Here is a 25,455-nt window from a genome sequence, read left to right on the forward strand (position 1 = left end):
ATTATGTTGAACAAAGGGAGACCCTATGGCAAATAAGGTTAAAATCAGATAGGTATCCAGGTTTGAATGATACCATCAACATTAAATGTTTTTTGAAAAACAGTAAGCTATCCATTGATAAAAGTGTTGAAATGAGATTTTTTAAGTAGTATTCCTTTAATGATTCTTAATTGAATGATTGAATGTTAATTAGTATTTAGATTATTTAAACAGGGCTGTTGATTTTATGATGTATTCTGAAGAAGTCTTTTGACGAAAGCGGTTAATCAAGTAAAGTTTATTACGCTATTGCTGCCTACGAGAGTCGTTTTTCACTGTGATTACTGAATACTGTTGGTGAATATTGTTGGTGAATACATTTTGCCACTTGTCATCTTAACTAGCTGTTTCTTTCCTCATCTGATTATTGCTGGTTCTTATTTTTCGTGATTTTTATTTGTTTTTTTGCTGGAACACCTGCTGTCAACTTGTGTCATCTGTGAGGGATTCAAGCCCAGAGCCATAGCCGACCATAAAAATAAGTTGATCTTAAAAGGACTTTTGCCTTCTGATGCTGTTTCTTCAAGGGCTCAAACCTCTTCCAAGACTGGGACAGGGTCCTTGGACCCCATAAAATGTCTGCACAAGCCATCTAGGATTTCCTCAGAACTGCCATCCAAGCTTCCTAAGCCCTTGGATCCGATGTTACAGGATCCTAGGCCAAACTCTGCTCTGGTGGATCCACCACACTCCTCCGATCCTACCAGTGGTTCAACTTCGAAGAGCTCACTGAGACCTTCCACTTCTGCAGCAGATCCTCAGTCTTCAGATCTGAGAGCATGGAATTGGACCCCGGAGTTCTTTGGTAGATTGCAGCCGACAGCTTTGCCTTCCAATCTGTTAGAGACCCCGGCCAGGCATTCCAGACTGACCTCAATGGTTTCCTTGAGGCCTTCTAGAAGCCTTTCAGAACTTGATGTGGACAAGATGATATGTAAGATCCTCAAGAATCAGATCCAGATGGGGATCTTTCCTTCTCCATCCCCTTTGGGATCGGTAAACATTCCTTGTTTGGTGCAGTCTTCTTCTTTGATCTGACCACCTGCATCGGAGCCCCAGGATCTTAGCCACCCGGTAGTGTCAGTGTCAGATCTGAGGATGATCCGAGAAGGCCTTCATCTTCTACTCAGACACTTACACTGACTACCTCTGCTCTGGTGTTTTCGGATCATAGTGGGTCTTGGATCTAGGATGTCACCATCGGATCCAGGGGGAGGGCTTCGGCTCTGACTTTGCCAGCTCCATCCTTTCGTCTTGGGGCTTTGGTGCTCAACAGCATGGGTCCAGTTCTGCACAGGAATTGGGGATAGGAGGTCCCTACCTTTTCTTCCTCGATAGCTTCAGTTCCAGGGGAGTTGGAGAGGTAGTCTCCGGGCCCTTCGACTTTCCAACTTGTAAAAAGGATTGTCTCTTCAGATAGAGATCCAGCCTTTTTGAGCTACCATCCTCCCTGTCATCTCTCATTGAAATGAGACCTTAACCTATCATACTTGTCCAGAGTCAGCCTGTCCCAAATGGAGTCCAAACACTCCACCTATTGGGAGCCCCTTCTTCTTCCGAGACCTGTCCTGAGCCTCCCTTCGGGATTCCTCATAAGAAGAAAAATGTTTGAAAAAACTGTCTTGCCTGAAGTAACTGTTAGTAGTGATTATCTCAAAGAATTCAAGATATTTATGAAACAAAATGGTTTTAAGCATTTAACATATCTTCCTAATCACCCAGCTACAAGTAGATTGCATGAAGGATTTGTGAAAATATTCAAAGAAACAGATGAAGATATGAGCACTTCTGGTAAGTGAGACCATTCTTTTTTTTTTTTTTTTTTTTAACTCTGCACCATACACACAGCAAGACTTGTCTTAAGTAGGAAATCACATTCCATATGGGACTTGGTGAAACCAAATATGTACAAGTGAATGCACAAGTTGTAAAGTCAGTATGTAAGTGAGAAAACACAAGTCTTAGCTCAGGCTACCAGATGTTAACCAGACATTACACCACTGTCAAATGGCTGAGTCATAAGACACTAAGTTTCCAAACACCATTGATTGTTTTCCATAAGGAATCACTGCCAGTGCAGTTTGTATGTGTGCACTAGTAGTGATTCCTTTGTTTCGGGAAATTTCTGTCTTGTGTTTGTGCAACCTTAGACTTCATATGTGTGTCTGTATATATGTATATGTGTGTGTGTGTGTGTGTGTGTGTGTGTGTGTGTATATATATATATATATATATATATATATATATATATATATATATATATATATATTTATGTGTGTGTGTGTGTATGGGTTGTTGGGGTCTTGCCCCCCTCCACCAACATGTAATGTTCCAGGAGTGTTACCTACCTGCACAAAGCATCTTTTGACTTTTCTTCTCTCTTCTAATTTGGCAATGTGTTTAATAATAATCTGGTTCCCCAGTGTCTTTTTACTCAGTGTTTCTCTGAGGAACCCATTAAAACATGATGATTCATCTTCCTCACACTTTCTTCTTTATTTATTTTATTTATTTATTTATTTATATTTGTTGACCGGGAGTGTTCGACTGGACGTAGGTCCATTTTCAGCCGAGGCCCGGGAAGAAAAGCTCCACAGTTAAAATAAACAGACAGTAGTTACATTGGATTACATAGCGATTAACAATTTACATAGCAATTACTTACAACATGTTTACAGATGAAGAACATAGTACATTAGTAGACAACTAGAATCTTTATCTGTGAAGTACATAACAGACATTAACAAATGTTACAATAAGAAGTTCCTGCTGTATAATAAGTACTAGGCTTATGAGCATCTGAGCTTGCAATAATCAAGGTGGTTAGTGGAGTGGAAAGAAAGGTAGTGGTTGGATGGGGTGGGTGATATTAGAGTGGGAGTTGCAAGGGCATAGCCAGCATGTTTTTAGGTGCTCTTTTAGTTAAATTTTGAAGTGGGTGCATGATGGTACGGAGGTAATTGTGGGTGGGAGGGAGTTCCATAATTTGGCTATGGCACAAGAGAATAATGCTTCACGAGCAGAGTTATTGGTTTTAGTGATCTGCAAGTGATTTTTGTTGCTGGATCTTAGTCTTTACAAGCATGCAACTCCTTCTGCCTTTGCTAAAGAGCAGCCCCAAAAGATGTAACCAGCTAATCTTGCTGTAGAAATGGTGCATATTCATACCTCATATTTTTGGCCTGTTACTCATAAAATTTGTGATTTTCTGACAAATAATTGAGGACTGATATCACTAAATAATGATAGTCATTTGAGTTTCAGACTATCCTTCAGAAAATGCATGCTAGCACAAAAGCTTTCATTCTAGCAACTTTCTAAGTTTATAAGAGCAGTATTTCATAGGTTGGTACTAGGCTATCGGCCCTAGGGCCTATAAAAGCCTAGCCATAACAATTCCCTGGATATTTCTTCCCACAGTATTTACTTCTCTGGACCCCTGTCTAGCAGGGCGACTGACATGATCCCTGGGGTGAATTTCCTATCTCCCATCCAATCATCAAGGTTCCTTTTGAAGAGGGCCAAGGAGGCGCTCTGCTTGACATGTATGGGCGGTCTATTCTAGAGTATGGGGAGTCTCTGGGTCAGGAACCTATCCCTCCAGCATGTTTTGTTCATTGTGATGACAAGGTTTAGATCCCTGGAGCAGGTGGCTCTGAGGGATTGGGATTTCTTTAATTGGAGCGTATCCAACAGCTCAGGGTTTGACATGGCCTTCTATGTTAAGCAGAAATCGCCCCTGAGTAGACGATATGCCACAGAGTATAGCTGGAGTTTTTTTAGACGGTCAGCATATGGCATCTGCTTTAGGCCTGTGATTCTTTTAGTGAGGTGTTTCTGTGGCCTTTCCAGCTGTTGCCGATGTCTTGTGAGGTACATACCTAACAGATCATTATACTCTATAATGGGCCTAATGAGGGATGAGTACAGTGGGACAATGACCTCCTTTTTTCTGGATGAAAAGCCCTTAGTGATGAGGTGTGCCACATAGAAGGATTTTCTGACTATTGTGGCGATGTGGTTATCAAAAGTGAAACCACTATCTACCTGTGTCCCTAAGTCTCTCATCACATTTTCGATGTTTAGTGTACTGCCACCTATGTGGTAATTTATGGGTACATGTTTTTTTCCAAAGGGGATAACTATACAATGTTAAGTTGTCAATCTCGCCTTCATTCTTGCTGGATGGGTTCGGAGCCGACCCTCGGCTCCGACTCGGCACTTGCTTTAGCTTGAGAACTCCTTTTACCAGCTCGAGGCAATCCCTATATCCCATGATGCAAGGCGGAACTACCTCAGATCTCGTTTGCCGCTTAGCGAAAGAGGTCTCCTTTGCCAGCTGAGGTAAGTGATTTTCTTGGTAAAATCAGAAAAGCTTAGTTAGGGTTTTATTTTCCCCTTTTATTCATAGTGTAGTCTGTAGTGAGTTACAGCCCACCCTATTCCCTTGTTTTTCAAACTTTTATAACATTTTTTTATAACCTTAAGTATAAAATTTTTAGTTAGGCCTAAAACCCCATTGGTTAATCCCTTCCTGTGTGTTGTGTGTAGGGGATTAATTTTGTGTGTTTGTTGGGGTTTGTGTGTGTTACTTCCTCCTAGGTTATATCTAGGGAAGGTAAGGTCTCAGGCTTCAAGAAGTGTGACTCGTGCTGTCAGAAAATGTCTCTGACAGACGGTCACACTTCTTGTGTTTATTGCCTGGGGCCTTTGCACCTGCAGGACTCCTGTGCTTTGTGTCACTCTTTTAGCCAGAGAGTCCTGCAGGAAAGGAGGAATAAGCTTATCCTCCGTGGCTTACTTAAGCCAGAAGGTTCTCCCTCTAAAGCAGGGTCTGGGAAACCTTCTAAGCCACCGAAGGCTCAGGCTTCAGTATCCAAGCCTCCTCCGGTGGCTCCGGCTCCGTCGGAGCCGAGATCGGCTCCGGCTGGAACCGATGTATCTACCATAAAAGTAGTAGGTTCGGCACCGGCTGGTTCCGATACCTTGTCTACTGTGGCCTTGTCGGCTCCGGCTGGAGCCGACACCTTATCCAGCATCGGAGCCGAGAAACCTTCGGCTCCATCTGGAGTTCAGGGGACTTCGGCTCCGATGGCTTCATCCCGAAAGAGATCTCTGTCCCCTTCGTTACTGAGTATCCACTCGGCTCCGGGGTCTCCTCTTTTGTCGGAGCGGAGCCATCGGAGCCGATCTTCGAGATCTTCCAGGCTGTCTGACCACGACTTAGAGAGGGTGGTAAGCAGGCTGTTGAAGTCTCAGGCACTGGCCCAAATGCTCCATAGCCCGTCTCAACAGACTTCGGCTATAGCCTCACCCCTTGAACTTCCTCCTCCGACTCCACACCAGAGTTGGGCGGAGCTTCGGGACAGCGACTGTTTCGATGCCGGAGCCGATACATCCTTCGGCTCCGTCCTCCTCCTTGAGACCTTCCTTGGAGGGATCCGGTCGTCGGGTTTCCATTGTCGGCTCTGAGGGAGCTAGTGGCATCGGACCCTTGTCCGACCCCGCTCTCCCTCTCGGGGCTTCGGCTTTGGTAAGCTCGGCGCCGACATCGGCCTCGGAGCCTTCCCTCTCATTGGAGCCGGGAATTCCTGTTTCCTCGGAGCGGGGATATTCCGGCCTCCCGGGGAGGGGAGCCTTTGAGGTGATGAGGAGTGTCCTGGCCTCTGAGCCTGGTCAACGGTCCATCCCTCTAGCTCCTCCCTCATCAGTGCCTGCAGACGCCTCTTGCCAGCCTCTTGCTCTCAGGCCCAGGGATCCATCGCCCCAGGTTTCCCCACTGGGAATTTCCTCCTCTTCCGAGGTTTCTCCTGATCCTGCAGGGGAACCCCCTCGGAAGAGGGCGTGTAAGAGGAAGCACAGACTCCCTGAGTCTACTACATCTGATACCGACTTAGATGAGTCGGAGGGTTCCCCACGGTCCCCCTCTGAGGATGTCTCCTTTTCAGACATCCTTGAGCTCCTCAAACAGAGGGGAATTGGCCCTCCATTGACCCCTCCGAGGATGAGTCGGTATACCTGGAGGCTTTGGATCCCGACCCTCCACCTCCTGGGTGTCTCCGCCTTCGACCCACTTATGCAGGTAGTGGCTCGGAAGGCGTGGGCTCCAGATTCTGTGGAACCTGTCCCCAGGAGACCATCCAAATTCATCACGGCCCCTTCGGACAAACAGTTCCTTTCCAAGGGTGTCTCTGTGGATGCTATGGTGGTGGCGGCCACTAAGAAGGAACTGGCGGATCCTTCAGTACCTGTCCATCCTCCTAACAAGGATTCTAGGACCATGGACAGGTATGGAAAGCGGATGTTTTCTTCAGCGACCTTTGCTATGCGTTCGCTGAATTATCTTTGTCACTTCACCAGGCTTCAACGAGATATTCTCAAGGAACTGGGTGAAGTAGTCCAGGATCCTTCTGCTGCTGGGGCTCAAGAAAAGATTGCCTCGCAGCTTGCAATCCTGAATTCCATATCTAACTCCTCCATGCGGCTCATATCCTATGTGGCCGATGGAGCGAGCAGGGCCGCAGGCACAGGAGTTGCTCTTAGACACCAAGCCTGAATGCGGCTTTGTAATTTTGCGGACCCGTTTAAGGCGTCCTTCACTAATACCCCCTTTGATGGTTCGGCTTTGTTCGGACCTCAGGTGAAGGATACCTTGACCAGGTGTGAGCAGGACGGTAAAACTCTTTCTGCCGTTGGAGTCCAATTTTCCACTCCTTCTAGACCATATCCTAAGGGTCAGAAGGGGGGGAAGATGTGGTTCCGTAAAGCCCAAGGAGCTACACGGACGACGTGGTCAGTTTACCCCAGAGGCAGAGGGGTAACAATAATAGATGCCACCCTAGAGGCAGGGGGTCCTCAGAACCAGGGCAACAGGGAGTCTCTTCCTGAGAAGCCCTTTCAGCATCCCTGAGGTGTTGCCCGACTGTCCACCCTTGGAGGCAGTCGGGAAGGATTTCACTGTACCCAGTAGCCTGGCAATCCCTATCACAAGAGATGTGGGTACAGTCGATCATATCCGAGGGTTACAAAATCCCCTTGAAAGGTTTCCGTGCCTCTACAATCCCTTCCAGACATCTCACCCGGTCAAAGGGATTTGGCAGAACAGGAGGTTTCAAAACTCCTAGAAAAGAGCCGTCCAGGCGGTGCCGGCAGACCAGGTAGGATCCGGCGTCTACTGAGATTCTTTTGGTCCCCAAAGGACGGAGATTGGAGACCAATATTAGACCTGAGCAATCTAAACAGATTTGTCAAGAAGGCAAGATTCGGATGGTCACGCTTCAGTCCATTCTGCCATTTCTGGGCAAGGACAACTGGATGTGCTCTATAGACCTTCAGGATGCGTACTATCACATAAAGATTCACAGACGCTCCAGAAGGTTTCTCCGCTTCGGCTAGGGACCAGTCATTACCAATTCAGAGCACTGCCCTTTGGCCTCACTTCAGCCCCCAGAGTGTTTACCAAATGCATGGCAGTGGTCACAGCTCATCTGAGGCGTCAAGGATTCCAGGTGTTTCCCTACTTGGACGACTGGCTCCTCTCCGCCACCACCAAGTGTCAGCTTCTTCAGTCCAGAGACTACACTCTACAGCTTTGCAGGAGTTTGGGAATTTCAGTAAATTTTGAAAAATCTTCTCTGCTGCCTTGCCAATCTATCACCTTTATAGGCGCAGAATTAAACACCGTCAAAATGTTAGCCAGACTAACAGATCAAAGAATTCTGGACATCCAAAAATTCGTTCGGGTTCTATTGCAAAGCAACAAGATCAAAGCCAGATTTATACTGAAGGTTCTAGGTCTTATGGCCGCGGCCATTGTTCTTCTACCACTGGCTCGCTTCCACATGCGTCTTCTGCAGTGGATGCTATTCACGCAGTGGTCGTACCACAGTCTTCCGATGAGGCACGAAATCTTAGTCACACAGTCGTGCAGAGCTCATCTGAACTGGTGGATATCTTCCCCTCTTCTTCATCAGGGCCGACCCTTTATTCCCCTCCTCCAGTTGCCACAGTCACTACGGATGCCTCTCTGATCGGGTGGGGGCATTATCAGGGCAGGATGGTCCACGGACGTGGCAACCCATAGAATACCATCTGCACATAAATGTCCTGGAGATGAGAGCAGTGCTTTTAACGTTGCAAGCCCTCAGCGACTTTCTTCCCACGGGACTATTGCAGTACAAGCGGACAACATGTCCGTGGTCTGGTACATCAACAAACAGGGCGGGACCAGGTCCTATCCGTTATGTCGAGAAGCTCTCAGACTTTGGCAATGGGCGATCTCTTCTCAGCGGTTTCTGATAGCAACGCACATCCCGGCAGGTCCAACCTATTGGCGGACAGGCTGAGCAGATCCATTCTGATGCCTCACGAGTGGTCTCTCAATCAATCTGTAGTGGATCAGATATTTCTGAAGTGGGGCACTCCTTGTTGCGATCTTTTTGCTACTCCTCAAAACAACAAGTGCCCCGAATTTTTCACTCTCTTTCCCCTTCCAGGCCAACCCCTGAGAGACTCTCTAACCCAGGATTGGCCCCGGGGACTTCTGTACGCTTTTCCTCCCTTTCCCTTGATTCCACAAGTCATTCAGAAAGCCACCGTTTTGAGAGCCAAGTTGATCCTCATTGCCCCATATTGGCCTCGACAAATTTGGTTTCCGTCTCTGCATCGTCACCTTCTGGTGCAGCCTTGGCATCTGGACCCAGTTCCGGATCTCTTGATCCACCAGTCGGGTCAGCAGCACCGGGCCATTCATTCTGTCAACCTCACTGCTTGGTTGCTCCACTTCCTTCCCTAGCCAGGCTACCGATGATTTCTGACTCAGTCAGAGACATTTTAGTGTCTTCTTTGAAGTCGTCCACTAGGACTGTTTATGCTAGCAAGTGGCGACGTTTTTCTATGTGGGCAAATTCCAGAAATATTGATCCCTTTACTGCTCCTGTACATTCTGTTTTAGATTTCCTGGCGGAGGTTTTTCATTCAGGATCCTCGTCATCTACAGTCAAAGTACAACTGGCTGCTATTTCTAAGTATCATGTTGGCTTGCATGACAATAACATTATGTCTCATAGATTATGCAAGGCCTTTCTGAGAGGAGTTTTTCTCCTAAAACCACCTATAAAGCATCCTCCTCCGCAATGGGATCTAAACTTAATGTTGGCATCCTTGATACTACCTCCCTTCGAACCGTCTGCTTCATGTTCTTTGAAGTTATTGACCTGGAAAACTATATTTTTACTGGCTGTTACTTCTGCAAGAAGGGTTTCCGAGATTCAAGCTCTCTGCATTCATTCCCCTTATTTGGTTTTTCATAAGGACAGGGTATTATTAAGAACTAACCCTTCCTTTCTCCCCAAAGTCGTGTCTCAAACCAATATTAACCAATCTATAGATCTACCAGTCTTTTTCCCAAACTATTCCGACAGAGCTGAACAGAAACTGCATTTTTTGGATGTCCATCGTCAGCTCAGGTACTATTTGCATAGAACTAAACAATTCAGAAAATCGGACCAATTATTTGTCTCCTATGCAGAAAACAGGATAGGTCTTCCAGTTTCTAAAGTGACCTTATCCAGATGGTTGACTTCCACCATTTCCTATGTGTACTCTCTCAGAGGCAAACAGCTATCTTCTAAACCAAAAGCACACTCAACCAGGAGTCTATCCACTTCTGCAGCATTTCAGGATAGACTACCCATTGATACCATTTGTGCAGCAGCTACTTGGGCTACGCCTCATACCTTTGTCTCTCATTACAAGTTGGACTTGGCCTCCAGAGATAGGGCCAGTTTTGGTTCCACAGTTCTCTAGAGTCTGTTCCATTGAGCCACCCGGGATACAGGTGCTAGGGACGTGGTCCCATCCAGCAAGAATGAAGGCGAGATTGACAACTTAACATTTAGAAGTTATGTACCTACCATAACGTTCCATGTTAGTTGTCTTCTCTCGCCTTCTTTCTTGCGTCCCTCCCTCCTTCCCCCTAGCCTGGACAGATCTTGAAGAGTTCCTATTAGGTTGTTTTCCTCCTGAGCCTTCATATGAGGACTTCTATTAGGAACTTGTGTTCCTAATTGTTAGGATAGTCTTTAGCAGGGTAGGTTAGCTACCAAACGAGATCTGAGGTAGTTCCGCCTTGCATCATGGGATATAGGGTTGCCTCGAGCTGGTAAAAGGAGTTCTCAAGCTAAAGCAAGTGCCGAGTCGGAGCCGAGGGTCGGCTCCGAACCCATCCAGCAAGAAAGAAGGCGAGAGAAGACAACTAACATGGAACGTTATGGTAGGTACATAACTCCTAATTTCTTGGCATTAAGCTTGAGCCCATGGCTCTGGCACCAGGCATCTGTTTCTGTAAGGCCCTTTTGAAGAATATCCACAAAATTCGGGGATTCAATAATGGCTCCCAGTTTGCAGTCATCTGCGAACTTTGTTAGCCAGAGTCCCTTAGTGTTGGCCTGTACTTCATAGAAGTAGATGCCAAACGAGTGGTCCCAGGACTGAACCCTGAGGTACTCCACTTGTCACTTGTCTGGAGCTGGATTTGGAGTCGGCTACTTTTATAGTCTGGGTTCTGTCAGTAAGCCAGTTGGCAACCCATCGAGTGACGTAGGGATTTATGCCCAGCTTAGTAAGTTTATCTATGATTCCAGAGTGAAGGATGGTGTCAAAGGCCTTGGAAAGGTCCAGATAGGCTGTGTGGACCGCCTTACCCTCATCCACAACTCTGGAGACTGATTCGAAGAAGTCAGTCAGGTTCAGGAGACAAGATCGTCCCTTCACAAAACCAAACTGGGTGGGGTCCAGTGTTTGAAGGTTGCCAATGTCTTTGTTTATAAGTTCCATGATAATGCGTTCCATGCCCTTGCAGATCAGGCTCGACAGACTGATGGGATGGTAGTTCCCGGGATCCAAGGTGGATCCCCCTTGTGGAGTGGGATAACTGTAGCTGTGCGCTACTCAGTGGGCACAAAGCATGAGGTGAGGCTATGATTAAACATGACACTTAGGTGAGGTGCCAGTTCATTTTGTAGTTCATGTAGTACACAGCCTGGGATGTCATCTGGTCCCATAGATGCTGTATTCTTAGCTTTGGTGAGTGCGGTTTCTACCTTTGTGGCCATGATTACCGGAATTTGGCAGTCTTTTTGGTACTGAGATGGGCCCTTTAGGGGGTGAGGGGGGGGGTGAAGTTGGCACTAAATCGATCTGCCAGGATATTGGCAATATCCTTGAGATCAGTATATTTAATGCCATTCTGTTGAAGCTCAGAGCAGATCTGAGCATTGCCATTTAGATTCTTGACATAACTATAGAATGCCTTGTGGTTGTCTTTGGAATCTTTGGCAATTTTATTTTCGTAATTAGCTTTTGAGGATTTTATGAGGGATCTCAGCTTCTTACTGAGGCCTGTGAGGTAGTTTTTTGCATCCTGGGATTTTCCTCTTTTCTGCAACAGTTTCTTCCTTCTGTTGTATAGATAGTTTGTTTATAGCAGGGGACCACCAGATTGGCTTCCTTTTTTTGGAGGAGAGCATCTTGGTTCTATTTGGGATGGCACGATTCATACACAAGTGGATGTGCTCGTACAATGCCTTAGTGTAGGATTCTGCAGTCGAACTTTCAGATCCCGTCTGCATGGGTGTCATGAAGTTTGTCACTTCTGACCTCAGTAGCATGAAGCTGGCTTTGGAGAAGTTTTTTAAGGAGGTTTCCTTACTGGTGGGTGGGGGTGGGATGTGGATGTCAAGGGTGATTTGCTTATGGTCAGACCTGACCAATGAGGGGGTGACCACTGGTGTGGAGCATTTATCTCCCATGTTGGTAAGGTCTAGGATATTGGAGCCCCTGGTGGGACAGTGGTTTAGTTGATCCTGGGTGTTGGAATTTATGAATTCCAAGAACCGTTTGGAAAAGGAGTTGGTACCCGAGTAGTTTTCCCAGTTAATGGCAGGGTAGTTGAAATCACCCAGTATTAGGGTGTTTGGTTGTATCTTAATATTTTCCAGTATGTTTAGAAAGGCATAGTGAGAATCTTGGGGCATGGTGGGGGATCTGTAGCAAGCTACAATTTGGATTGCAGTCTTACCTAGTGTTAGTCGCACCTGGAGAATTTCAGATGCATTGTGTTGGGCAACTAGCCTGGAGGTGTGAATATCCTTGGTGAATATGGACACTCCTACACCTTTAGCGTTTCGCTCTCTGGATCCTTGAACCAAGTCTCAGTTACTGCACAGATATCAATGTTCTCCATTTTTAGGAGTGCCTTGAGAGAGTGCATTTTGAGGTTTAGACTTCTAGCATTGAGTAGCATTACCTTCAGATTTTGCATGCTTGTATCTGCTATGGTGGTGGTTTTGTCCTTTAAACCTTGCCTAAAAAAGGCACTATTGTAGTGGCAAGGGCTTTAGCCAGTAACTTGAATCCCAGGGTTGACAGGTGCAGACCATCTCTGGCAAAGCATTGTGTTTTGTCGATCATGTCTTTCCAGGAAGACATATACTGGATCCACTTTTTATGACACCAGAAGCTTAGCCAATTGTTGAAGTCAATCATTTTGTCCTTATACTGTGGTATCATTCTGGGCGAAGGCAGGATGCTACTCACGGCTAGGGTCATAACTGCCTGGGCCACATGATCCGAGAGCTCTGCCATGTCTCTCTTTATGTAGTCCAGGGAGGTACATCTTAAGTCATTCACTCCAGCATGGATAATGAGAGAGTCATATTTGTACTTGTTGTGGAGTGACTTGAGTGCATGCGTTATGTGGCGGATCCTGGCAGCCAACAGGCAGCTGTCTGTAATTTTCTCCTTGTTCAGCCTGGTGAGTGGGACATCAGTGTGCCTGTCTATAGAGTCATTTATGACTAAAGTGTTGGGTACATTGTCTTGCCTTAGGGGCTTTTGTTGGGTGGCACACTGGTGTTGTGAGCTATGTGTCACTTTGGTTGTGACTGGTGTTTGTTTGCATTTCAGCCCCGGAGGTCCTTGTTACTTGGGCAGGTTAATGTTAAGGGCCTCCGCATATGTGGGTTTAGTGTTGCTATGTGTGGGTGTTGATGGTGTGGGTTTTGAAGGGCTATGAGTTGCTTGAGGTGTAGTGCATGTGTTAACCTTCTCCTCTTGACTGTCTAATACAATCTTGGCCGGAGAGAGCTTTGCTTCCAGTTTGGCTGTGTAAGTGCATCTCTCGCAGGTTGTAGTGTTGGGTGGTAGGAGGAGAGGGTTGTCTGTGTACATGAGGCAGTTGCTGCATTGCCCCAGTATGCCCAGATTCACCAGATGGACAGGAGAAATCACTGGAAGTTGACCCTTGGACATGCCTGTTTAGGTGCTTTTTTGTAAAGTATAAGAGCTGTTTTCCCTTACCTTTGCAAGGTACTTTGCAATTATAGGCTGTTTAATGTCTACGATTAATTTCTCCTTATTGACGAGGAGAGTTGAGTGCTTGTATCAGTTTCAGGCTTCCTAGTGCTTTCCAGCAGGTTCTAGAGCAAGTGCTAGTCACAGGGGTTCAGATTTTAGTGCTACTACTGAGAAACCATCTAGTTCTAAGGGAAAATTTGAAGAGCAGACTTTCTGGCACCTGGAATAGTTTAACTGTAGCCTCGCAGTGCTGCACGATGCGAAAAATTTGCAAACACACACGTTTTTAAGCCAGAAAGTTGAAAGGGATAGAAATCAGCCCAAAAAGGCTAATAAAAATTCCAATTTCAGAGCTGGAAACCACTCCTCTTGTGTTAGATAGGCAGTACAATGCTCACCACTCCCACTGGTAAGCAGTAGGACTTCCCTCTACCACAGCAAGGTCTGGATAGCTCTGAACACAGAAAATAAAGTCCTGAGACAAGCAAAGCCTGGGATATGGACTGGCTAGGAAAGGTGGGAAACGAGCAAACAAGATAGCATATATATATATTTTTAAACAGGCTAAACAATGCAATAATACAGTAAATAAACACAGAAAAGGCTAACACAATTGAGTGTGTAGTCCTAAACAGTAAATGCAATTAAAACTCTACAAAATTAGCAATTTAAAACTTTTTAAATGAAGCAAGGCAAGTGCACAACTGAAAAACGATTTAAGAGGCAGAGTAATACAGCAGAATAAGTAGCTAGTTTACATATACAGAGAAGTCTATATATATATATATATATATATATATATATATATATATATATATATATATATATGTATACAGAAAAGCAGCTAAAATGCACAAACAATTCAGATGCAGTGCAACCTAGAGCGCTTGAGTTGTAGCAAGTACTGTGGTGGTGGTGCTGCGGTAGCGTTGTCGCCTCACAGTTAGACGTTGCCCGTTCGATTCTCAGTTAGAGCATCTTCTGTGTGGCGACATGTGTGAACAGGCGTTCCTTCGCTGAAGGTTGTGCGTTAGGCCCGGCAAGCCAGCACGTAAAACTCTATTGCCAATCATTAGCGGACCGGAGTTCCGCTGTGGCGACCCCTAACCGGGAAAAGCCGAAAGACACAAACAAACAGTTATAATAAATGCTCTAAAATATACTCTGTATTTCCAAAATGTTTGAGAAGCACAGTCAAAATACAAGGAAATTCAGGCAATTTTTTTTTTAAATTTAAAAATTGCCCCTGTTTTTGGGCCTTTGTCCCCCAATTATTTTTAAATCTGCACTTAAAGTTACATTTAGTCGAATTTAATCGAAGGTTTGCTTGTTTGTTTGTTTAATTTAACTGTGGAGGCTGCCCACTAAAGTGTGCTAGCCTTTGTAACTAATTTATCACTGTCTCTGCATTTTCTGTGTATTTCTACAAAACAAACAAAAAAATAATCCTTGTTTTCCTGCCTTTCTCGACTAGTTTAGACCAGTATACATGCATTGCTGTATTCTGGGCTGTGGTGTAGTTTCTGTGTTGTCCATTACCTTACTTGGAAAGAAGGAAGTTTCTTTGCTCACCAGTGGGAGTGGGGAACCTTGAGCAGCCTACCTGTCCTTGGGGGAAGTGACCTCAGCACAAGAAGCTGTAGTAATTGGTTGTTTGGGACCATTCCTAGCTCTTTTGTAGTTCACTGCTTAAAATCCGCCTCTGGGCGTTTTTTTTCTGGCTATACTGCTCAGACAAGCTCCACGTGGGTTTACAGAGTGATCCTAGCAGCAAGGAACTCAAAAAAGCGACTACCTTCTGGATTTAAGTATATTTGCTTTTTTTCCACTGGAAATAGCTTCTGTTGCTTAATTTAAACTAGCCTGAACTGTTTTTTTCTGATTACTGCATTTATTTTTAAATCTGCACTTAGTTAGATTTAGTCGAATTTAATCGAAAGTTTGCTTGTTTGTTTGTTTAATTTAACTGTGGAGGCTGCCCACTAAAGTGTGCTAGCCTGTGTAACTAATTTATCACTGTCTCTGCATTTTCTGTGTATTCCTACAAAAAAAACCCAAAAAAAATAATCCTTGTTTTCCCACCTTTCTCGACTAGTTTAGACCAGTATACAGGCATTGCTGTATTCTGGGCTGTGGTGTAGTTCCTGTGTTGTCCATTACCTTACTTGGATAGAAGGAAGATGTTCTTCATCTCACATTGCTGCAGTCCTTACACTTGGGTAGTCCGCTGTCCTCGGTCGGCCCGAATATCAAAGTATTAGGCTGACGTCGGTCAAGGCGCATAAGACTGACATCAGGACGTCAGGGTACAAATGCGCATGACCGACGTCATATCCTCAGTCTTTTTTGCCGCATGGTCCGATGCAGAAGCAGCGTTGCAAGTGCCGTTCAGCGTTCTGAAATTTTCAAGTCGGAGTTTCAGACCGAGTCAAAGTTGGCTAAGTACCCGTTGGGAATATTTTAGTTTTTCTTGCCTCAGTGGTTTACCGGATATTAGAAAAAGTGAATAACTGTATTTCTTGTGGGAAACAGATACCGCATAGAGATTATCATACTTTGTGTATTCCTTGTTTGGGGCCTGAGCACGGCGTTGTTGGGTGTCGCTTTTGTGCTAGGTTCAATAAGCGCACTATTAGCGAAGGTTAGATTGCGCCAGGTTGGTCTTGAAGCGGTGCAATTATAAGATGCCGTCGGATGCTCCGGCCCGCTTCTTGAAGAAGCGCAAAGACAAAGCAGCTAAACCCAGGCAGGAAGAGTCGTCCGTGCGGACGCCGGTTCTTAAGAGGCGTCAGTGGAACCGGTGGTTCCACCGGAGGCTTCTCTGGAGTCCCAGGGAGAGACTTTGATTTTGCAGGATGTGGCCTCTCAGGTGGCAGGTCAGGCTGAAGGGGCTTCTCAGGTTACTGTACTCCCCTCCCTTCCTAGGGTGGTTAGGCCCTCTCCTTCTGTTTCCAAGGCTTCTCCCAGAGGCAGGCCAGGTTTAGCTTCTGTTGGTGTCACTCCTAGTTCTTCAGGATCTGTGCCCAAGAAGCACATGCTTAAAATGGCAGAAGATTTAATTACTTTGATTAGAGGTTCTTTGCCCCCTCCTGATAAGAGGCCTAGGGTGGAACCAGAGTTGGGGAGTTTTGAGCAGGCTTCAGATGTTTCAGAGTCTTCGGCTGAAGACTTGCAGGAGTACTCTCCTTATTCTGATTCTGATGCAGATGATTGACTCCTTCTGCTTCTCCTCCAGAGGATTTTTCTTTTCAGAGACTCTTCATTCCATGAGGGAACATTTTAAGTGGGAAGGTCAGGACTTCTCTGATTCCAGGAAAAGGCTTAGGAATTTTTGCTTTTACCCCAGCATAGGCCTTTGGCTATACCACCTGTTCTGGATGTTGTGGAAGATGTGTTTGCAGAGGCTTCACTTAATCCTGATTCTTTGCCTCCTGCTCCTGTTAAACCGGATAGGTATTACAGGGTGCCTGAGGCTCATAAATATCTTTATAAGAGTCCTAGGGCGGACCCAGAAACTGTTAGTCAGGGACCTAAGGGTGTCAAGGCCTCTGTTGTAAAAAATCCGGTTCCTCCAGATAAAGAGGCCAGAGCTTTGGATAGATGGGGAAAGAAAATCTATACTTCTTCCACCTTAGCTATGAGGGCTTTGAATTGCCAGTTTCACATGTTGAAATATCAAAACTATCTTCTTTCTCAATTGAAGTCTAAGGTAGATGCTCTGGCGGAAGGCATTGAGTGTAAAGAATTACAAGATTTGGTACATGTCTCTGAACAGGTGGGTAAGCATTCTTTACAATGTGGTTTTGATGCTGTACAGGCCTCGTCTAGGGTGGCTGCCACTGGGTCAGTTCTTCGCAGGCACGCCTGGCTGAGGGATCAGAATTTATCTGACCATGTTAAGACAAGGATTTTGGATGCTCCTTTACAGTCTGATGTGTTGTTTGGTTCACCTGTGGAGTCAGTCTTGAAGAAAATGGAAGACAAGGCTAAGTCTATGCAGGCTGTTTAAGATTTTTTGCAAGTCCAGCCTCCGAAGTTTAGTAGGAATTGGCCTGCTAAGGGGTGGACGTACCCTTCTTATGATTCACAGTCTAGGGGTAGATCTAGGCATGGTAGGGGCAGAGCTCAGAGCTCCTTCAGACCTAGAACAGGGAGTTCTCCTGCACAATCTTCGGGTGAGGGCAGGGGCCAGTCCTTTCGTAAACAGGCCCAATGACCTACCTTTTCAGCTGCCAGATCCTTCTTGCCTGGCAGCACCTTTGGGAGGAAGGTTGGCACTCTTCAAGGAAAACTGGAGTTTGATTACCCAAGACAGATGGGTATTGGATATCATACACCAAGGTTACAGGTTTTATTTCCATACCTTGCCTCCTTTCAAAGGCATGCCGGACGTTCCTCCTCAGCAAAGACTAGAGGCTCACAAACAAATTTCTCTGCTGCTCCAAATAGGGGCCATACAACCGGTCCCTCTGCCAGAAGTGGGCCTAGGATTTTATTCTCGCCTGTTCCTAGTACCAAAGAAGGGGAACACGTGGAGACCAATTTTGGATGTATCTATCCTCAACACTTATCTGGACATTCCCAAGTTCAAAATGTTGGCGTTACAACAGCTTTTACCTCTGCTGGGCAAAGATCACTGGATGGTGACTCTGGATCTCAAGGAGGCTTACCTTCATGTTCCTATCAGGCTAAGTTGCAGGAAGTATCTGCGTTGGCTGGGACTTCTCATTATCAGTTCTCTGCATTGCCCTTTGGCTTATCTACTGCACCCAGAGTGTTCACGAAGGTTCTGGCTCCAGTGATAGCTTTCTTCAGGCTAAGAGGAATACAGATCTATCCTTATTTGGACGATTGCCTGATTCTGGCCCAAGGAAAGGACGAACTTCTTCATCATTTACAATATGTGATAGCAGTGCTAAGATGCCTGGGGTATTCTGTGAACGAAATAAAGTCCAGTCTAGTACCCTCTCAGGACATGTGCTTTCTGGGTGTGAGACTGAATACAGCATCCCAGATGGCCTTTTTGACCCCGGACAAACAAAAGAATCTTTCTCTTTACTTCCATCAATTGTCTCATCAGTCCAGGCTGACTGCAAGGACAGTCCTTCAAGCCTTGGGGTTCATGGCATCTTGTATTCTGGTGCTTCCCAATGCCAAACTGCATAGGAGGAAGCTACAGTGGTATCTCAAAAATGTATGGACACAGCACTGCCAAGATATGGACACTGTCATTCAGATAATACCTTGCATTCAAAAGGAATTTTTGTGGTGGGCTCAGGAATGTCACCTAAACAAGGGACTCTCTGTGACCCAGCCAGAGGCGAGTCAGATTCTAACGACAGATGCCTCAGACAAAGCTTGGGGAGCTCATCTAAATGGAAAGTGGATACAAGACACGTGGCCTGCCAGACTTCAACATCTACATATCAACTTGAAGGAGATGTTAGCAGTCCAATTTGCATTAATAGCTTTCAAGGATTTACTTCTTCCAGGGCAGGTGTTGGTTCTAACAGACAACACAACTGTCATGTGGTACATCAACAAGCAAGGGGGAACACATTCTTATCCTCTATGCAGACAAGCAATGATTTTGTGGGAGACTGCTCTCAGTTTACAGCTAAATCTTCAGGCAAGGTTTCTGCGGAGCACAGAACTCCTTAGCAGATGTGTTGAGCAGACAAATTATGGATCCCCACGAGTGGAAATTGGATCCTCATGTATTTCAGAAATTGACAGTGTTATGGGGAACTCCAGACATAGATCTGTTCGCTTCTCCACTAAACTACCAGCTGCCAAAGTTTTGCACAAAAGGTTTCATCCCACAGCTTGGAAAGTGGATGCTCTTTCATTCAATTGGAGCAATCTTCATGTGTATGCCTTTCCACCTCTGCCTCTCCTCCCAAAGGTACTCCTGAAGGTCAGACAGGACAAGCCAAAGATGATTTTAATAGCTCCAGATTGGCCTCGACAGCACTGGTACCCATTACTGAGAAGTCTGGTGCAGGAGCCTCCATGGCCTTTACCTTCGATTCCACACCTGCTGTCTCAGGAGAACAGTCATTTACTCAATGTCAAACTTCACTCTCTTCACCTAACAGCCTGGCATATTCTGTTTTAAACCCTGGAGGGTCTCAGCTTCCACAGCAAGTTTTGAATGTTATTTTGGAGGCCAGAAGGCCTAGTACAAGGAAAGTGTACGCAGATAAATGGAAGAGATTTTTATTTTGGAGTACAGCAAAGGAATTTGATGTTTCTAAGCCTAATTTAAGTGTGGCTCTTCAATATCTTACTGAGTTACTGGACAAAGGTTTGTCCTTCTCTTCTATTAAGGTTCACGCTGCAGCAATTTCTGCTCACTATGACTGTGACCCACCATTGTTTTCTCATCCTTTGTTTAAGCAATTCCTTAGAGGGGCAAAGAATATAAGACCCCCACGAGCTCCTACTCCTGCTTGGGATCTCAATTTTGTGTTGGAGAAACTCACTCTACAACCTTTTGAGCCTGCAGCTACTGCTGAGTTGAAATATTTATCATGGAAGACTGCTTTTTTGTTGGCCATTACCTCTGCGAGAAGGGTTTCTGAATTACAGGCCCTTATGGCGGTTGAGCCTTTCTTAATTTTCCATAAGGATAGGGTATCTTTGCGTACTAATCCTTCCTTTATGCCTAAAGTGGTTTCTAGTGTGGCTTTAAACCAAACTATTCATTTGCCTACTTTTATGCAAACCCCCAAAATAAAGGGGAAAAGATTTTGCACACTTTGGATATACACAGGCAGTTGCGATATTATTTGAGCAGAACTAAAGGGTTCAGGCAGTCTCAGCAGTTATTTGTTTCATTTGCTTTGGGTTCTCAGGGCAAGCCTGTGTCAAAACAAACTATTTCTAAATGGATTGGGTTTTGTATTGCTTTCTGTTATTCCCATCATGGTAAGGAGATTCCAGCTGGGATTAGGCCTCATTCCACTAGGGCTACTGCCACTTCTACAGCTTTTTTTAGGGGGGTGGCAACTAAAGATATTTTGGAGGCAGCTACTTGGAGTTCAGTGCACACTTTCTCTAAGCATTACCACCTTCCACTTTACTCTAAATCTAGGGCTGGTTTTGCCACTGCAATTTTACAGGGCATTTTGGCAGCTCCTACTGCTTTATAGTTTTGCCATCCTCCCTTACCTCTGCTTTGGGATTCTACCCAAGTGTAAGGACTGCAGCAATGTGAGATGAAGAACATAGTACAGTTTTGTACCTACCATAAATGTAGATGTTCGAAGATCCACATTGCTGCAGTCCAATTTACCTCCCTCCTTCCCTCTGTAGTTAGAGGCGGTTGTGTGGTTTGGGTTGTACATATTGTGGATATTGTATATATTGTACATATGATTAGTACTAGGGTGGTTGGTTGTTTTTTGCTGTCTTTTGGTTTTGACCTTTCTTTTTAGGGTCTTCTGACATCTGGGGCAAGAAAAGACCGAGGATATGACGTCGGTCATGCGCATTTGTACCCTGACGTCCTGATGTCAGTCTTATGCGCCTTGACCGACGTCAGCCTAATACTTTGATATTCGGGCCGACCGAGGACAGCGGACTACCCAAGTGTAAGGACTGCAGCAATGTGGATCTTCGAACATCTACATTTATGGTAGGTACAAAACTGTACTTTTCTTTGCTCACCAGTGGGAGTGGGGAGCCTTGAGCAGCCTACCTGTCCTTGGAGGAAGTGACCTCAGCACAAGAAGCTGTAGTAATTGGTTGTTTGGGACCATTCCTAGCTTTTTTGTAGTTCACTGCTTAAAATCCGCCTTTGCACGGCTTTGCGCCGTCGTGCACATAGCGCAGCGCCGGTTAAACAAGGTTAAACTTTTTCTGGCTCCGCCAAGTCTGCTCTTCAATTTTTCCCTTAGAACTGTTTCTACTTGCAATCTAAACACCTATACTCTATCTGAAAAGCTCAGCACTTGCTCCTAAAGCATTTTTATACAGGTAAAGCACTCTTAATCAAAAGAAAGTACTTCATTCACCTAAATTCTGTTGAGTACACATCTCCCTATAGGTCCTTTCTGACTCAGTTAGACAGCAATCTTTTTCACTATTTCTAGCATGTCGAAGGGTCAGTTGCTGGCGTCCTCTCCTTTTCAGCTGGTGAATCTGGGAATCTTGAGGCAATGTTACAGTTGCCTCATGTACACAGACAACCCTCTCCTCCTCCCAACAAATACAAATATATGCGAGAGATGCAACTATATAGCCAAACTGGAGGCTGAGCTCTCTTAATTCAGTACTGGCAAGACCAGTCAGGAGGAGAAGGTAACCACGCACACCACAAACCCAGTCTCACATAGAACTATCACAACAGCAAACCAAACACAAAAACACACAAAAACATACTCGGAGGCGCTGATTAAAAATCTACCAAAACAACAGAGGCCTCCAAAGCAGACACCCAAGCAACCACCACCTCAAGACATAGCACATGCAACATATAGTTCACAAAGTCAGAGTGCTAAACAGTCACAGCCCTTAAGGCCAAACAACATGCCAGACACACTTGTAATAGGTGACTCCATAGTCAGACACACTGAAGTCCCGCTCACCAGACTGAACAAGGAAAAGGTCACAGTAAGCTGCCTGTCGGGAGCTAGAATCCGCCACATAACACAAGCACTCAGGTCACTCCACAGCAAGTACAAATATGACTCGGTCATTGTACATGCCGGTGTGAATGACCTGAGACGTACCTCCCTGGACTACATGAAAAGAGACATAGAGGAGCTCTCTGATTATGTAGCCCAGGCCGGTATGACCCTGACCCTGAGCAGCATCTTACCCTCACCAAGAATGATGCCACAGTACAAAGACAAAATGATCAGTTTTAACAATTGGCTTAATTACTGGTGTCATTCTAAGGGGATCCAATGTCTGTCTGCTTGGGATGACATGCTTGACAAGCCACGCTGCTTTGCAAGGGATGGCTTGCACCTGTCACCCTGGGCTTCCAGATATTGGCCAACGCTCTTGCCACCCCATAGTGCCTTTTTAGGCAAGGCTCAAATGACAAACCTACCTCCCTAGAAAACACAAGTGGAAAAAACTAAGGGTAATGCTGCTCAATGCCAGAAGTCTAAACCTCAAGATGCACGCCTCGAAGCCCTCCTCAGTATGGAGAACATCGATGTCTGTGCAGTGACTGAAACCTGGTTCAAGGCTCCTGAGAGCACCCCAGCACTATCAGGTTTTACCTCATATCATGCTTTCCGGCCTCAAAACTTGGACCGAACCACAAAAGGAGGGGGAGTATCCATTTTCATCAAAGATACCCACACCTCCAGGTTAGTGGCAACGCACGAAGCATCGGAGACTATCCAGGTGCAACTAACCATAGGCAAAACTGCCTTACAGTTTGTAGCATGCTACAGACCACCCTCTCAAACTCAGGATCCCCACACAGCCTTCCTGAAGACATTGGAGAGTATGAATGTCTCTCCAAATACCATCATTTTGGGAGACTTCAGCTACCCAAACATAGACTGGGAACATTACTCAAGCCCCAGCACCCTAGCCCAAAGGTTCCTAGAATTCATAAACTCAAATGCAATGGAGCAACTAGTCACCATTCCCACAAGAGGAGACAATATACTAGACCTGATCATCACAAACATGGGGACAAAATGCTCCACACCGGAGGTATATCCCTCTTTGGTAAGTTCAGACCATAAATTAATCTCACTGGAAATCCACATCCCGCCCCCACCCCTTGCACAAAAGACCACAGTGAAGAACTTCTCAAAAGCAAACTTCACACTTCTTAAGACTGAAGTGGTATCCTTCAAGGCCCCTGGGCCAGTGGAAACCACAACCCACACTGCTGAATCCTTTGCAAATGCCTTCTATGGGCACCTTCAAGAATGCATGGATCATGCAATCCCAAATAAAACCAAGACCCATTCCCCTAAAGGCAAGCGCCGGTCTGGTGGACCCCAGCCATAAACAAACTTTACAACAGGAGGAGGAAGCTACTACATGACAGAGCAAAATCCCTAAAAGGGAAGGCGTCTCTGATCAGTACTAGCAAAAAACTACGATCACTCATAAAATCATCCAAGGCCAACTTTGAGAGAAAAATCGCAAAAGACACAAAAGACAATCACAAGGCCTTCTTTAGCTATGTTAGAAACCTGGGTGGAAACTCCCAGATATGCTCAGAGTTAGTCCAAAATGACACAAAATACACTGAACCCACTGACATTGCCAACATTCTGGCAGACAGGTTCAGTGCAAATTTTTCTTCCCCCTCCCCCTCAAAAGGAGAAATAACTATCCCAGCAGAGTGTAGCCTCCCTAACATCTCAGATGCCCAGGTAAAAGCCACCCTCTCTAAAGCTAAAAACACAGCATCAATGGGACCGGATGGTGTCCCGGGCTGTGTGCTACGTGAACTCCAAGAGGAACTAAACCCACACATAAGGCTGCTGTTTAATCTTAGCCTTACTACAGGATACGTACCCAAAGAGTGGCGTACGGCAACAGTGGTCCCACTTCACAAAGGCGGTGCCTCTATGGACCCTGGAAATTACCGCCCCATAAGCTTGACGAGCCTGGTCTGCAAAGCTATGAAGAGGATCATTATGGAACTCATAAACAAAGACATTGGGGACCTACAGACATTGGATCCTACTCAATTTGGCTTTGTCAAGGGCAGATCCTGCCTTTTGAACTTGGTCGACTTTTTTGAAACAGTCACAAAGGCCATTGATGAGGGTAAGGCAGTTCACACAGCCTACCTTGACCTTGCAAAAGCCTTTGACACAATACCCCACTCAGGCATCATAGACAAACTCACCAGCTTAAATGTAAACCCATATGTCACAAGATGGGTTGCAAACTGGCTCAAGGACAGAACCCACAAGGTCAGAGTTGCTGGAGCTATGTCAGACTCTAAGCCAGTCACAAGCGGTGTCCCACAGGGCTCAGTCCTGGGACCCCTCTTGTTCGGCATTTATTTTTCCGAAGTACAGGCAAACATAGGAGGATTGTGGCTGACACAGTTCGCAGATGACTGCAAACTGGGCGCCATAGTTGATACTCCAGCGGACACAAACATCCTTCAGAGAGGCCTCATAGAAACGGATAATTGGTGCCAGAGCCATGGCCTTAAGCTGAACGCCAAAAAATGTATAGTCATACCCTTTGGGAAAAACAAGATACCGACAAATTACCACATAGGCGGTAATCCATTAAGTACAGAAGAGGTAATCAGGGACCTAGGGACCCAGGTTGACAGTAACCTCTCATTTGACACTCACATTGCCAAAGTGGTTAGGAAGACCTTCTATATTGCCCACCTTATCATGAAGGGTTTCACATCTAGATCAAGAGAGGTCATTGTGCCCCTGTACTCTTCTCTTATTAGGCCAATGATTGAGTACAATGCCCCATTTGGGATGTATCTCACCCGACACCTGCAGCAGTTGGAAAGACCCCAAAAGTTCCTCACCAAGAGGATAAAGGGTCTTAAACATATGTCATATGCTGCCCAACTGAAAAAACTCCAGCTCTATTCAGTCGCATACCGCCTACTCAGAGGTGATCTGTGCCTGACGTACAAGGCCATGTCCAATCCTGAATTAATGGACAGGTTCCACCTCAGATAATCCAAATCCATCAAAGCCACGAGAACAAGTGACTTAAACCTCAACACAGAAATAAATAGGACGTGCTGGAGGGACAGATTCATAACCCAGAGGCTCCCTACACTCTGGAACAGAATCCCAATCCATGTTATGCAGAGCCCCACACTGACTCTATTCAAGAGAAATCTCGACGAGTGGATGGGAGATCGTAGGTTTACCCCGGGGGTCATCTCTGTGTCACTACTAGACAGAGGCATAGTAAACTAAACCCTAAAAGGGCGTAGTATTCTCATCCTAAGGGGTGGTGTAAGCCACATACACTCTGGCTAGGCTTATAAATGCCTTAGGGCAGATAGCCTAGTACGAACCTATGAACCTATGAACCTAATTAATTTTAGCTTACTCCAGATTTCTTGTGTTAAGAGGTTGAGAG

At 45.6% G+C, this 25,455-nt stretch overlaps 1 protein-coding gene across 4 annotated transcripts in view; it reads left to right on the forward strand.

Annotated features, from left to right (window-relative positions):
* The window catches only part of KYAT1 (kynurenine aminotransferase 1), a 1,131,910-nt gene that overhangs the window by 438,728 nt on the left and 667,727 nt on the right, over positions 1–25,455 (forward strand). The gene's annotated exons all lie outside the window — the stretch shown is intronic.

The sequence above is a fragment of the Protopterus annectens genome, chromosome 16.part0 (genome assembly GCF_019279795.1).
Source record: "Protopterus annectens isolate FY-2018-M chromosome 16.part0, PAN1.0, whole genome shotgun sequence".
Classification (NCBI taxonomy): Eukaryota; Metazoa; Chordata; order Ceratodontiformes; family Protopteridae; genus Protopterus; species Protopterus annectens.